The sequence below is a fragment of the Mobula hypostoma genome, chromosome 29 (genome assembly GCF_963921235.1).
Source record: "Mobula hypostoma chromosome 29, sMobHyp1.1, whole genome shotgun sequence".
In the NCBI taxonomy this organism is placed as follows: Eukaryota; Metazoa; Chordata; class Chondrichthyes; order Myliobatiformes; family Myliobatidae; genus Mobula; species Mobula hypostoma.
In genome coordinates, this window is record NC_086125.1 from 25,265,409 (window position 1) to 25,278,762 (window position 13,354).

The 13,354-nt window shown below is 43.3% G+C and overlaps 1 protein-coding gene across 4 annotated transcripts in view; it reads right to left on the bottom strand.

Moving 5' to 3' along the window:
• The window catches only part of kank2 (KN motif and ankyrin repeat domains 2), a 151,382-nt gene that overhangs the window by 129,105 nt on the left and 8,923 nt on the right, over positions 1-13,354 (bottom strand). For 3 of the 4 annotated variants that reach the window (XM_063035637.1, XM_063035631.1, XM_063035633.1), the window contains exon 2: positions 12,025-12,229. The gene's annotated coding sequence lies outside the window, so the exon portion shown is untranslated. Of the gene's footprint in view, positions 1-12,024; positions 12,339-13,354 lie in introns of those variants that run through there. The other variant, XM_063035632.1, reaches the window with a different exon arrangement.

The window sequence follows — 13,354 nt, forward strand, 5'->3', positions numbered from 1 at the left end:
TATAAGATAGACTTATCAATTCATATAAGTGTGAAATCGTACATTTTGGACATTAAAAAAATCAAAATAAACTTTGTTCATAATTTAAAAATTACAGAAATAAACTGAGCACTGGTTTTTCATTCTTACATTCGCAGTTAATGTGTTAAGTAGTGTCCTATTTCAGCTCTTAGCACCAAGAGTACGGCAGGCACTCATGAGTCCCCCAGGGGTGGTACGCTACTACAATAATGAGAGGGTTCCAAGCCCAACCCTTCCCCTCCCTCCCCAGTAATGAAAAACCCTATACTAGACTGTACTGTGGTCCTTCCCCACTGACCCTTGTGGTGGATGCAGCAAACATCAGTGTGGCCCTCAGCATAAACTAATGTGAAGAACGCAAATTGTAAAGAGTCCTTCAAAATGAGTCTGTAGGTCACAGGATCAGTTCAGTGTTGAGGTGAGTGAAGTTATCCATGCCTGTTCAGGAGTCTGATGGTTGAAGGGTAATAACTGTTCCTGAGTTCATTAGGGGGAAGTGGAGGTTGAGAGGGGGCAGAAACTTCAAATTCTTTGGTGATGCCATATCGGAGGATGTGTGTCCTGAGGCCAGGTCAGTGCCTCCATTTTCTTTGTAATTTGCATAGGTTTAGCTTGTCATCTAAAACTTTGATAAACTAAATAGATGCACAGTGGAGAGCATCTTAACTGGCTACATCACGGCCTGGCATGGAAACACCAGTGGCCAGGAATGGAAAAGTCTACAGAAAGCAGTGGATACCACACAGTCCATCCACAGGCAAAGCCCTCCACACCACTGAGCACATTTACAAGGAGCACTGCCACAAGAAAGCAGTATCCCCCACCAAGAACCCTCCACCAACTAGGCCATGCTCTCTCCTTGCTACTACCACCGGGCAGGAGGTGCAGGAGCCTTAAGGTCTGACACCACCAGGTTCAGGAATAACTATTACCCTTCAGACAGGGCAGTAGGAAGGCCCAAGTCTGGATTATAGGGTTGGCATAATATTTGACAGGCAAACACCTGACTCACAGCTGGTCACTGCTCCCAGGGTGAGCTGTCAGAAGCACACGTTTACAATTAATGAGACAAATTGACATAGGTGCAGTATTCCCAGATGCCCCACTATGAAGCTCACAACCTGGACTTACAGATGTCCCCAGAGTCGCTTGGCAACTTCCCAGGAGCAGTGCTGATTTACAAGGTCTCTCAGGTGACAGATTTGAGTAGTATTAACATATAAATAGCATAGCCTCTCGACAGACCATATAACAACACTCAGAGAAACATATTTTCCACTTTCTCTATTTCAGGCCACACAAGCTACATAACTTAGCTCATTGTGATGAAGGTCAAGCTTGATTCACTTCTCAGACGTCATCCCCCCCCACCCCATCAGTTTTCCTGCTTCAGACCCTATGCCTGCTGCGATAGATGAATGTAAATTGAGTTTACACAGCATTCGTTGTGTCTTTTGAGACTAGAACTAGAGGTCACAGGTTAAGATAGAAAGGTGATTTTTTTTATAAAGGGAACCCAAGGTGGAACTTGTTCACTCAGAAGGCGGTGAGAGTGTGGCAGGAGCTGCCAGCAGCAGTGGTAGATGCTGGTTCAACTTCAACATTTGAGAGAGTTTGGATTGGTACATGGATGGGAGGGGTATGGGGGACTATGATCCAAGTGCAGGTCAATGGGACTGCGCAGAATAGTTTGGCACAGAATAGATGGGCTGAATGGCCTGTTTATGTGCTGAATGATGCTATGACTTCATGAGGCATAAACAATGAGCAATGAGTGGAGGAAGCTAAAGGTGATGAAAGTGACCAATTGAAGGAGGGGAAATATCTCAAGAGTGACCAATGGAGGGAGGGGAAATATCTCAGAGTGACCAATGGAGGGAGGGGAAATATCTCAGAGTGACCAATGGAGGGAGGGGAAATATCCTGGAGTAACCAGTGGAGGGAGGGAGGCAGAGACCCAGGAGTAACCAATGGAACATACTGTGCAAAGACGCAGAAGGTACCGTGGGAGAATGCTATTCAGTCAGGTATGCTTGATACATGGATGCCAGTGATAAACCACCAACGAGGACAAATCAATAAAGTGAAGAAAACATAGGGACTTGGGAGCTGTCAATGTGGAGAGCAGTAAGCAGTGGTCTGGATCCGAGCTGCGTTAATCCAGATCCAAGCCTGAAGGTTGACTGGAGGTTGAGAAGTCGAGGACTGATAGCCAGACCCCAAGTTTGCAAATCTCTGCACGTCCGCTGGTGAAGTTGGGTCCCATTTGCCTGTGAATTGACGAGTCCAATGGAGGCCGGAGGCCAAAGAAGAAGGCCTGTCCTGGAACTAGAGGACTGTGTATGTGGGAGGGAGGGAGGGAGAAACGGGGCTTGTTTTACTCCTGCTGCTTTTTCACTTGGTATGTTTTGTTTTGTTTTGTTGTGTTCTGTGTTGCCTGCAGAACATGGTGGACATGCTCTATTGGTGCTGGTATGTGTGGTGACTTGCGGGCCGCCCCCAGCACACCCTCAGCTACGTTGGTTGTTAATGCAAGTGACACATTTCACTGTGTGTTTCAATTTATATGTAATAAATAATTCTGAATCTGCTTTATAGGTACAGTACACTGATCTTGTTCTGAAGCCAAACTACAAATAGTTCCTATGAACAGGTGTGGATGCCAACTGGACCCATACGTACAAAATTGGCTGCCAAAAGTACATTTGGTGTGTTCTCTTCTACATTATACCTAACAAATGTTGCCAGATTATTGTCTGTCTGTTACCATAAAAGGCAATCATGCCCTAACTCTTTTCCGATTTGGTTCAGCAAAGCAGTACCTGTTATTTACCCTGTGAGACCAAGAAAATTCCAGTCCAGAGCAAGATGCGAGTTTCTCATCTGTGCGCAGCAGGAGTCCTGAAACTGTACATCTTTGGACATTTTCAAGCAAAATACTCTCCAAATTTGGCACACTGTTGGCATGAGATTATTCATCCCAGACCACACCCATGATTGACGGGCTGACTGTGTTCCAGCAGAGAGGATAATGCAGCTGAGAAGCGCATGACGGTGGGTTATATCTGACAGGGGGAGGGGGAGGGGGTCAGTAAGGGAGATCTTGTAACGAGGATGTAAAATCACTGAACATCTGTCAGTCTGTACCCTGTCACGTTTCTCTCTGCCTCATTTCCTTTCTCATCCCGTCCTGTCCCCGTCTCTCTCTCTCTCTCTCTCTCTCTCACTCTCTGCTTGTTTCCAGACTCTTGGCACCAAATCTCCTCCGCGTTTTTTTTCAGCGACGCAGAGAAAATAATGAAAATCAGCTCCAGATGAAACACAAATTGAGGAAGGAGGAGGGGGCCACAGCAATAATTACAGTAATGGCGAACATCTGCCAGATCCAAAGCAGCAGCAGCCAGCACCAGACCTCGCTTGGGGAGCAGACAGCTTCAACTGGGAAAGAAAACTCAGCGGAAATCACTGCAAAACATTAAAGTCCAAGATTGCTGTTCAGGAATCCCAATAAAAGTTTTAAAACAACTTGCAGTCTATTTAAAAATAGTCACAAGTTTTTATGCAGCTTTGAACAAGTATGAGAGAGTATATTTCATTAGTTGGTTTGAAAAGGATGTTGTTAAAAAAAAAAGGATAGGGTCTTGTACTCTTAATAGCCTCACTCCACTCGTATGTCTCTAGGGAATATGTCAATTGATGGAACTCTGACTCAAGTTCAGTGATTTCCTTCACAGATTCCAAAAGAAATCCCGGGTAAATTCCAAAGTCTGTTCCCAAGGCAGATCAATGGCCACTCCTTCTACAGGGATGAGCTCGGGTTCTTCAACCCAGATCCTGATTCTTGTCAAACCTCTAATGCATTCGACAGAATTTAGAACAGAACTACATTAAATCTGGATCAAATCTTCAGAACCTGATCAAAGCAGGGGATCTTTCAAATCCAACAAACATTTACAATTGGAGCTGGATTTGGATCAAACATGGGTCCAATCTGATTTGAAAATTTTTTTTTTCTGAATGTGGAGTTAGTCATTCACTCATTGCAGATTACAAGAGATATTTTCGTGGAGGCAACACCGCTGAAAGAATGGAAAGTTTCAATTAGATACAACTCCAAGTGAGTTAAGTGGACGACTGTCAAAGTAAAGCAGCTTTACTATCACTGACATAGAGCAACACAGGCCCTTCAGTCCACAATATCGTGCTGACCTTTTCAACTACCCTAAGGTCAGTCGAACCCTTCTCTCCTATATAGCCCTCCACCTTTCTGTCATCCATGTTAAATATCTGAGAGTTTCCAATACATCTTCCTCCACCACCGACCCTGTCAAGGTGCTCCACACACTCACCACTCTCTGTGTAAAAGAACTTGCGTCTGACTTTCTCCCTACACTTTCCTCCAATCACCTTAAATTTATGCCCCTTGTAGTAGCCTCTGGCTGTCCACTCTATCTACACCTCATCTCCTTGTACAGCTGTATCAAGACACCTCCCATCCTATGTTGTGAAATGTGTTGTTTTTCAGTATTATTTTTTAAAATTTTTTTTATTTATTATTAATTTTTTATTGCAACACCAACAAATTACATTTTGACTGTTTAACCCAGCCACCCCCCCAACCTTCATCACCATGCCCCCTCCACCCCCTCTCCCCCCATCCCTCTCCCCTCCACCAATCAACTGAATAGTAGTACATACACAAAGCATTCCTATTTTAACAAAAGATCTTTTAAGTTAGATATCAAATTTGTCCACATTAAGATTGTGTTTGGTCGTGCATCATTTGCTCTTGCTGATGAAAGTTCCAGGTAAGAAACGTCCAAAAAGTTCCGAAGCCAGTGAGTATTTGAAATATCATGGGGAGGTTTCCAACGCTGAACTACAATCTTCTTAGCTGCAGTCAGGCCTGCCAGCCAGATTTTGCGTGTTTTTTTCCGTAAGGGAAAGGTGGGAGTCATCATTTAGAAGATGTACAGCGGGGTCCATTGGTAATTAGTATTCTTTATTTTTATTTATTATTTGCATTATTTGTCTTCTTTTGCACATTGGTTGTTTATGTTAGTTTTTCATAAATTAAAAAATACTCAGTAGATAACTGCATATCTATTGCTGCGGAAAGGACTATTGGTGTGAAGCTACCCTCCATCCAGGACTTGTATGCATCTAGAGTCAGGAAGCGAGCAAGCAGCATCATTGTAGACCCATCACACCCTGGACATCACCTGTTCCAACTCCTTCCTTCTGGTAGGTGCTTTAGATCACTGTATGCCAGGACAAATAGGTACAAGAACAGTTTCTTTCCGTATGCCATCAGTCTTATGAACACTTGAATTTTAGTCTATTATAAACCAAGTCCACCTGTACATACACAGGTATACCTCATTGTATATAGCTCATGATTATTTGCACTATTGTTTTGTTTGCTTTTTGATTCTGTATAGCGAGAGCTCAGGGAAACCGGCATCAAATTCCCTGTATGTGTCCACATACTTGGCGATAATAAAGGATTCTGATTCCGATATCTTTATTTTCCTGTAAATTTCTGCAAAATATAAATCTCAGGGTACTACATAGTGACATATATGTACTTTGATAATAAATTTAGTATCAACTTGACTTTAAAATAATTCAGGTTTCCACACAACAGATCAACGAAACTCTTTCCCATGATCAAGAATCCTCACCAGTCGGGCCATGCTCTATCCGCGATGCTGGTAGGAGGTACAGGAGCCTCAGGATTCACAACACCAGGTTCATGAACAGTTATTTCCCCTCAGCTTTCAGACTCTCGTACCAAAGGGGATAACTTCACTTGCCCCTTCACTGACTGTTCCTACAACCTATGGGCTCATGTTCACAGACTCTACATCTCGTGCTCTCAGTATTTATTGCTTATTTATTAACATTATTATTTTGATTTTGTTTCTTTTTGTATTTGCACAGTTTGTCTTTTGCACATTGGTTGTTTGTCCATCTTGTGTGCAGTTTTTCATTTATTCTGTGCTTCTTTGTATTTACTGAGAACACTCGCTAGAAAATTAATCTCAGGGTAGCATGTGGTGATATACTGTATTTCTACTTTGATAATAAATTTACTTTGAACTTTGAAGAAAGATAATCAATGTATTGATCAACACAACTGAGAAGCTAAGCAGAGAAGAGGAGAGTGGATTTATTGAGCTCTATGTTTCAGATAGATTCCCTGCTCGGAAATTCTGCATCAGGGTCAAGGTGAGATATATAAAAAAAAAATGGGCAAGGTCAGAAATTAAGACAAATCCTGGGCAAAAATTTTGAATGGGAACAATCAGTGTGAGTGTAATTCTTATGAAATTTCAATAATTTTTCTTTCAAAAAATATACACTCAGGGCCACTCAATTAGTAACCTCCTGTACCTAATAAAGTGACCACGGAATGTATGTTCATCCTCTTCTGCTGCTGCAGCCCGTCTACGTCAAGGTTTGATGTGTGGTGGGAGTTCAAAGATGCTCTTCTGCACACCACTGTTGTAACGTGTGGTTATTTGAGTTTCGGTTGCCTTCCTGTCAGCTTGAACCAGTCTGACCATTCTCCTCTGACCTCGCTCATTAAGGCATTGGATTTTTTAAAAAAAGTTTTCACACCATTCCCTGCAAACTCTAGAGACTGTTGTACGTGAAAATCCCAGGAGATCAGCAGCTTCTGAGCTACTCAAACCACCCTGACTGGCACCAATAATTATTGCATGTTCAAAGTCACTTAGATCACATTTCTTCCCCATTCTGATGTTTGGTCTGAGCCACAAATGAACCTCCTGACCATTTCTGCATGCTTTTATGCAATGAATTGCAGCCACCTGATTGGCTGAATAGATATTTGGATTAATGCGGTGTACAGGTGGACCTAATAAAGTGGCCACTGAGTGTACACATGGTACAAGAAGTAGAAAAAGAGTGCACGGCTTTCTTTATATTTATAGTGTCATCAATACATGCATTCATAGTGTTATCACGTACATACATTTGTAGTGAGAGTACATTCTGTGTACAAGGCACCACTGCTACTCATGTGGTCTCACTGAACAATACAAACGTCAGGTTTTTGAAGACACAGGGGACCGCAGAAGCTGGAATCCGGAGCAACACACAGAGTGCAGGAGGAACTCAGCAGCAGCGTCTGTAGAGGGAAATGGACAATCCACGTTTCAGGTGAGGACCTAGATGAAGTGTCTCGACCCGCTGGGTTCCTCCAACAGTTTGAGCTTCAGATGCTTGATAGGCTCTTTACACAGTGTTCAGGCCTCAATGCCTGGTGTGGAAACACCAGTGCCCAGGAATACGGAAATAGCTTAAAAAAAAATTGGTGCGTACAACCAGGCTCCAGGCTCACCTCAGGAAACACATTGAGCACATTTACACAGAGTGCTGCCACAAGAAAGCAACATCCATCATCAAAGACCTCCCACCATCCCAAATCATGTCCTCTTCTCACTACTACCATCGGGCAGGAAATACAGGAGCCTTAGGTCCCACATCACCAGGTTCAGGAACAGTTATTACCCTTCAACCATCAGGCTCCTGAATCAGCGTGGCTAACTTCACTCACATCAACTCTGAACTGATCCCACGATCAACAGACTCATTTTCAAGTACTGTACTCTACAACTAATGCTTTCAGTATTATTTGTTTTTTTTTTATTTGCACAATTTGTCTTCTTTTGCACATTGGTGATTCTTTGTGTATATTTTTTCATATTTATGTATATTTTTGTGTATATATTCCATTTCTTTATTCCTGTAAATGCCTGCAAGAAAATGAATCTCAAGGTAATATATGGTTAAAAAAAACCTAAAGGCATCCGTTAGTCTTGCGAGACCATGGATCTTCACCTGGGAAGTCTTCACTCTCCAGGGCACAGGCCTGGGCAAGGTTGTATGGAAGACCGGCAGTTGCCCATGCTGCAAGTCTCCCCTCTCCACGACACCAATGTTGTCCAAGGGAAGGGCATTAGGACCCATACATCTTGGCACCAGTGTCACCGCAGAGCAATGTGTGATTAAGTGCCTTGCTCAAGGATACAACATGCTACCTCAGCTGGGGCTCGAACTCACGACCTTCAGATCGCTAGTCGAATGCCTTAACCACTTGGCCACGTGCCCACAATATATAGTATATACTTTAATAATAAATTACTTTGAACTTCAATGTGTAAAGGCGACAGAACCTTAGATTGTAGTCCTTAGACCCTCAACAATCTTTATTGATGCACCATAGAGAGAATCCTACCTGGAAACATCACGGCTTGGAATAGCAACTGCTCTGCCCAGTATTGCAAGAAACTGCAGAAATTGTGGACACAGCTCAGCTCATCACATAAACCAGTGTCCCCTCCATGGAGTCAGTCTACACTTCTCACTGCCTTGGGTAAAATAGCCAGCACAATCAAAGACCCCACCCAGCATTCCCTCTTCTCCCCTCTCCCACTGGGCAGAAGATACAAAAGCCTAAAAGCACATTTCGCAGGCTCAAAGACAGATTCTATCTCACTGTTATAAGACTATTAAATGATTTCCCAGTTCAAAGTTCAAGTTCAAATTAAATCTATTATCAAAGTACAAATATGTCACCATATACAACGCTGAGATTTGTTTTCTTGCGGGCATACTCAGCAAATCTAAGAAACACAATAAAATCAATGAAAGACTGCACCCAACAGGATGGACAAACAACCAATGTACCAAAAACAACAATCTGTGAAAATACAAGGGAGAAATAATAATAAATAAATAATCAATAAATATTGAGAACATGAGGTGAAGAATCCTTGGAAGTGAGTTTGTAGCTTGCAGCTTTCCTGTGACAGCACTCCACATACATGTGCTCAATGGAGGGGAGGGTTTTACCCATGACGCCCAGGTCCGTCTCTAGTAGAATAAGATGGAATCTATCTCGTTATGATCTTGCATCTTATTGTTCACCTGCACTTTCTCTGTAGTTGTTACTCTGCATTCTGTTATTGTTTTACTTTGTTCTACCTCAACGCTACACACAATGCTGGATGCTGGAAACTCAGGGTAACACACTCATAAAATGCTGGAGAAACTCAGCAGGTCAGGAATCTATGGAGTGGACTAAACGTATGACATTTTGGGCTGAGACCCTTTAGTAGGAAGATGTTCTGTGCGCGTCTCCCTCCCAATGCACTCGAATCATCTCATCTGTATGAATAACAAGCTTTTCACTGTGTCTTGGTACACGTGACGACAATAAACCAAATCTAATTCCATAAATCTTTTGCATTGGCTTCACCAAACTTCAGTCCATTTCTCAGCACGTACTCCAAAAGCCTGGAATGTACCAGGCACCAGTATTTCCTTATGGACACCTCGTTGTACTAAAAGAACAACAGGTTTGGCCAGACCTAAGAGTGTCTAACATTAAGATCTAGCAGCATTTCATGTCAGTCTCAGAATACTCGAATACATCCAACATATGAGAAGTGTTTGATGGCTCTGTGCCTAAGCTCACTGGAATTTAGCAAAATGAGGGGGATCTCATTGGATCCTTCCAAATACTGAAAGGCTTGGATAGAGTAACATGCAGAGGACGTTTCCAGTCGTAGGAGAGTTTAGGTTCAGAGAGCACAGCCTCAGAATAGAAGCACATCCATTTAATAAAGAGATGAAAAGGAACTTCTTTAGCCAGAGGGTGGTGAATCTGTGGAGTTTATGCCACAGCCAGCTGTGAAAGCCAGATCTTTCGGTACGTTTAAAGTGGAGCTTGATCGTTTCTTGATTAGCGAGGGCAAAGGTTCTGTGGAGAAGGCAGGAGAATGGGGTTGAGAAGGAAAATAAATCAGCCATGATCAAATGGCAGAGCAGACTCAATGGACTGAATTGCCTAATTCTACTCCTGTGCCTTATTATTTCATGTATTCTTAGGAGCAGCCCATAGATCAGAGAACCCTCTGTTCCACAGCTGCTAGGGTTGAACCTCAACAAAGGATGCAACCGTTGCCAGACTTTCTTTGCAAATACGTGGTCCGCAAAGAGGTGGGTGATCGCCTCACCCAGACTGCAGCTGTCTTGAGAGCAGCAATGAGACTGAAGCTGTGTTAGAAGGATCTGAAGTTACACATAGGAGCATAACACTGCCTCCTCCCTGCAACTTTTGACACTCTGACTAATCAAGAAATTATCAACCTCTGCTTTAATAGACTCTGCCTACACAGCTGTCTGTGGCAATGAATTCCACAGCACCACAATTCAGCTCATGAAATTCCTTCTGGTGTCTGTTCTGAAGGGACGTCCTTGTACTTTGAGGCTGTGTCTGCTGGTCCTAGTCTCCCCCACAATTTGAAACATCCTAATAGACAGTAGACAATAGACAATAGGTGCAGGAGTAGGCCATTCAGCCCTTCGAGCCAACACTACCATTCACTGTGATCATGGCCGATCATCCACAATCAGTATCCTCTCCACACCCACTCTATAGACCTTTCGATAGTCAATAGATTTCAGCGGGATTCTCCCTCATTCTCCTAAAGCTTGTGGTCAGATCACAACGTTCACACTGCATCCAGCTCCAGTCACCAAGGAAGTATGCCAGCACTTTGAAGCCTTTTGGTTTATGGACTTTATAAACTCCTTTTGTGCTTTTGGAGGGAAACAATGTGGAGCGTATGAGATTAAAAAGCCTGGGGGAAGTGTGTTGAGTCAGCTTTGGATATCAAATCGTCAACAAGACCTCAGCAAGCAGTCTAGGACAGGTAGAGAAGTGCTTAGCACAGATCACTTCACAGCATAGGCTGTAAGAATGGAGTTCAATCCCAGCCACCACCTGTAGGAGTTAGCATGTCCTCCTCCTCCTGACCGTGTGGGTTTACCCCGGGTGCTCTGGTTTCCTCCCACATGCCACAGAAGTACGGGCTAGGAATGGATTGGGGGCATGCTAGTTTGGCACCGGAAGCACAGATACCTCTTATCATCTTATACATCCTAGATCTAGTGGAACTGGGTACTGTACCTGATAAGCCACTAGACAGCTTACCGTTTCCCTAAATTAACTGTTGAGCGCAAATAAATAAACCAATACGTTTTGATTGAAATAAACTCATTCCGCTCCGCCATCAGCAGTTGGTATCCTACCACGGCAGGGAGATTTAATGGCTGTCTTTGTGAAGGCGCTCGAGTGGTTTTTAAGGAGAGTGTAATTAGAACCTGAGTGCCTGCACTTCTTCCCGATAACAAAACTTTCTCAAAACCAGTCTTTTGTGACTCCATTCTGAACGTCAGTGCTGGTCCAGCTTTAACCCTAGGAACTATTAACCCCTCACAGACGGATGGGAGACAAACTGGGGTCAAGGAAACAGGGACAGCGGAGAAAACTCTGGAATTTCGAATTTTCAGAATGGAAAATTGTTCAAACCGACCCATGCTGGGTTTTTCCCAAAAAACTACTGTATTTTCTTCCTGCCCTCGGTGGGTTCTGGTTGTAGCTGCTCAGGGGTCTCTCAGCTGGCGTCTCCTTGCTTTTCATTACCGTTGCAGTCGGGTAGTCCGACTGACCCTCCGCTCCAATGACTTCCGAGAAATTCTGCTGGGAATTTCGATCACATTCCCGGGCTGACAGGCTCGATGAGGAGCGATATTTGCATTAACTCGCCGCGCGTCAGAGATTTTTTTTTGCAAAGTTTTCCCCGCATCATTTTAGACCCTTTTGAAACTCTTTTTTCCAATCGCGATATTAAGACGGCAAAATATACATGTTATATAACGACCAATTCTGCACTCGGCGAAGATCTATCGGCCAACTTAGACAAAAGATAACGATGTTTGGGGATCTGGGTGCTGTTAGTAACAAGATGATGGTTTGCAACTTGCTTACTTTTTAACAGAACACATCAAAACCACTACCGCACAATATTTACAACAAATATCAAAGTTGTTGTAAAGAAATTATAAAAATGAAAATATATCAAACTCTTTCGAAATAAACGGTACTTTAAAACTTCCATGACTTACATTAAAAGTTGACTTCCCCGCTGTAGCAGTCAATTCCTCCTCCAGCTCCAAGTGAGTTGCGGGACTCTTATTCCGAGCAGCCAAAGGAGAGATTGCTAAGGGACTCTCTCCAAATTGCCACATCTGGAACAAACGTCCGACGAATCAGCAGAAACCGGGGTGGGCTGCGTACAATTCCAGAATCCTGCCTTTTAAATATATCTTCCTGTCCAAAAAAAAAATTGACTAAAGTAAGCAAGTTCACGCTGGAGTATTAACGCAAGAGAGCAGAAAGGAAACCTGCTAGCCTGACATCAGTGGTTGGGAAGTTGTTGGAAGCGATTGTTGGGGATGAGATTACCTGGAGGCATATGACAAGATAGGCCAAAGCCAGCAAGGGTTCCTGAAAGGAAAATCCTGCCTGATTAATCTACTGCAATTTTGGGGGGGGAAATTACAAGCAGGGTAGACAAAGCCAGATGCAGTAGATGTCATGTACTTGGATGTTCAGAAGGCCTTTAACAAGCTGTGGCACATGGCAGGCTGCTTAGCAAGGTAAGAGCCCATGGAATTACAGGGAAGTTACTAGCATGGGTGGAGCACTGGCTGATTGGCAGAAAACAGGGAGTGGGAATAAAGGGATCCTATTCTGACTGGCTGCCGGTTACAAGTGGAGTTCCACAGGGGTCAGTGTTGTGACCGTTGCTTGTTACAATGTATATCAATGATTTGGACTATGGGATTAATGGATTTGTGCTAAAAATTTGCTGATCATACAAAGATAGGTGGAGGAGCAGATAGTGTTGAGGAAACAGAGAGCCTGCAGAGAGACTTAGATAGTTTAGGAGAATGGGCAAAGTGGCAAATGAAATACAATGTTGGAAAATGTATGATCATGCACTTTGGTGGAAGAAATAAACAGACAGACTATTATTTAGATGGAGAGAGAATTCAAAATGCAGAGATACAAAGGGACTCTGGAGTCCTTGTGCTCCCAATGTTGGCATTCATTTCTAGAGATATAGAAAATAAGAGCAGGGATGTAACGTTGAGGCTCTATAAGGCACTCGTGAGACCACACTTGGAGTATTGTGTGCAGTTTTGAGCTCTTTATTTTAGAAAGGATATACTGACATTAGAGAGGGTTCAGAGAAGATTCATGAGAATGATTCCAGGAATGAAAGGGTTACCGTATGAGGAACGTCTGGCAGATCTTGGGTTGTATTCCCTGGAGTTCAGGAGAATGAGGGGGGATCTCATAGAAACATTCCAAATGTTAAAAGGCCTGAACAGATTAGATATGGCAAAGTTATTTCCCATGGTAGGGGATTCTAGGACAAGAGGGCACAAC